This window comes from Callorhinus ursinus, unplaced genomic scaffold (genome assembly GCF_003265705.2).
Source record: "Callorhinus ursinus isolate GAN/ISIS: 27379988/994484 unplaced genomic scaffold, GSC_fseal_2.0 scaffold10, whole genome shotgun sequence".
NCBI lineage: Eukaryota > Metazoa > Chordata > Mammalia > Carnivora > Otariidae > Callorhinus > Callorhinus ursinus.
Window position 1 is genome coordinate 30,449,236 of NW_027397072.1, and position 2,222 is coordinate 30,451,457.

General features: G+C 38.8%; 1 long non-coding RNA gene across 1 annotated transcript in view; it reads right to left on the reverse strand.

Annotated features, from left to right (window-relative positions):
* The window catches only part of LOC112820941 (uncharacterized), a 23,164-nt gene extending 20,942 nt beyond the window's left edge, over positions 1–2,222 (reverse strand). Inside the window, exons 1-2 of the long non-coding RNA XR_003207298.2 lie at positions 2,093–2,222; positions 1,345–1,438 (exon numbers count right to left, since the gene is read on the reverse strand). This is a non-coding gene — a long non-coding RNA (uncharacterized lncRNA). The remainder of the gene's footprint in view (positions 1–1,344; positions 1,439–2,092) is intronic.

Consider the following 2,222-nt stretch of genomic DNA (forward strand, 5'->3'; position numbering starts at 1 on the left):
TGTGTGTGTGTGTGTGTGTGTGTGTGTGTGTGTGTGTGTGTGTGTGTGTATTTGAGCTTTTCATGTCTTACTTTTAAACTTTAAGACAGAGCCAAAGCAACCTTTAACCTAGAGCTGAATTTTTACACAGTGATGATGCAATAATATCCTTCTGAGTCCTCTCCCTAATGCCTCAAACTTTATAATATATTCCACTGTGCCTGATGGAAACATGAACTATTCCCAACCCTGTGTAATATCAGAGGATTGTTCTGCCTATCTATAAGGTAACTCTTTCCTCAGCCTCTGATAGTCTCTTCATATGCTTATACTTATCAATACTTAGCTGAAGACTTGGGGAAGACCCAGTTCAGATCTCCAGAGCTTTCCCGTAGTATGTTGTCCTGAAATCTCTAGCTATCTTGGACTCACCAAACTCTGAACTCTGTCTCTTCAATTCACAAAGACCTCTAGGCTCTGCCAGGTTGTACCTCATGTCATGGACACTCTAGGCAGTAAGCTAGGGCCACAACTTGTTTTCCACTTTCTCAGGAATTATTGCCTTGTGCTGGCTGTTGTTTAATATATGAAAACTACTGTGTTTTTTTTCCCCCCTCTACTGTTTAAAGGGGGGAGATAAATCTGGTCTGTTACTTCACTTGGCCAGAAGCATAATTTGGTCTTTCATTTTAAAGAGCAAAGGAGGCCTACATTTTTTATGTCAGAAGGTTGAAATTTAGGGGTTTTTTTGGTACTGGTTGGGCCAAAGAATTTATGCCTAAGGATGTTTATTTTTTATGACATTTCTTAAGGTTTTTATTTAGCATCTTTAGGAAAACCAACTTCTTCTCAGTATAAAAGATAATCCTCTTGGAGTAGAAAGAATGCAAGAGTCATGCATCGCCTGAGAGAAAATTTCAACACCCTTAGGGCAAACTCAAGGCTATACCTAAGACAACAAGTTTCCTCAGGATTTGTGTGAAAGGAAGCCTACTTAGGAGGGTTTGTTTGATCATTCTTCAGAGAGTGAGTGAATTCAAAACAGGGAATGAACAAACAAGATTAGAATGATTGAGATATCATATAGAAAAAGCGAATGTCTCATTTGGAAGGTGATTTGAGGCACTGTTCTCAAGAGTCGGGATATCAGGACTCAGTGTCTACAAATTACATATATTATCTTTTATAATCAGGGTGAGAGAGAAAAAAAGAGGGAAAATGCAAAATAGAAATGAGTGATTAAAGAGATTCCTGTCTAATGGGGCACTTGGGAAAGAGAATATTTGTGGTTTAACCCAAAATCTATTTGAAATTGACTTCTCACTGCCATTTTCTACTATAGAAGCTGAAAAGTGAGATACTCACTTTCTCAACATCCATTAAATGTAGGGAGGCAGTGTTGTGGCCAGTTAGATATGTGGAGAAATCTGCTGGAGGGCCACTGGGCAGATTTCCTTTGCTGTCAAAAGAAGAAAAGTCCTAATTAGTACTACCCTTCCCCATTTTTTACCTTCTTCTTGCCTTGAGCTTGGATAACATGACTGGTATTGTGGGAGCCATCTTGAAACCAAACAACAGATGAAAATCCAATTCTCTAAGAAGGGCAGAAGAGGAATAAAAAGAGGCCTGGACCCTTCTTGACATTTTGAATAGTTGGACCAATGCCAACAACTCCCTTACACTGAACCTCTATTTTTTAGGCCATTATTTTTTGGGTTTTCTCAAACTTAAAGCTAATTCCATTCCTTGCTGATACAGAAGCAAAACATAAATTGGCAGGGCTGCACTTTGTTCGTCTGCACACTGAAGACAAATTAGTCCAGTAATAATGACCAAACACACTGGGAATAAGCAAGGCAAGGTGGCTGATATCCATGACCCATTTCTAATTATTCTTTGCCATTTGTTTTACATGTTTGTACCTAGAAAGACTGTTTAAATTGGTGGAAACTGTCCACTGACTATAGTATCAGGAACCAAATTACTTCTCCAAGTAACACACAAAAAAAGAAATGTTTGGGTAAAGCAACAAGACTTGAGGAGAGGGGAAAAAAGATTTGGTGTCCTGTTTTTCCAGGTGAGGTAAGGGAAATGGAGATGCTGAGTAACACACCTCCTCAGTTACTGATGCAGAAATCTTCAGACAGCATTCTGAGCAAATTCTTGATCCACTTCAATTTTCTCCTCGTCCTTCAACTTGCCATGAGGAATTGAATGTGAAAAATGAGTACTTCTTTTCTTGA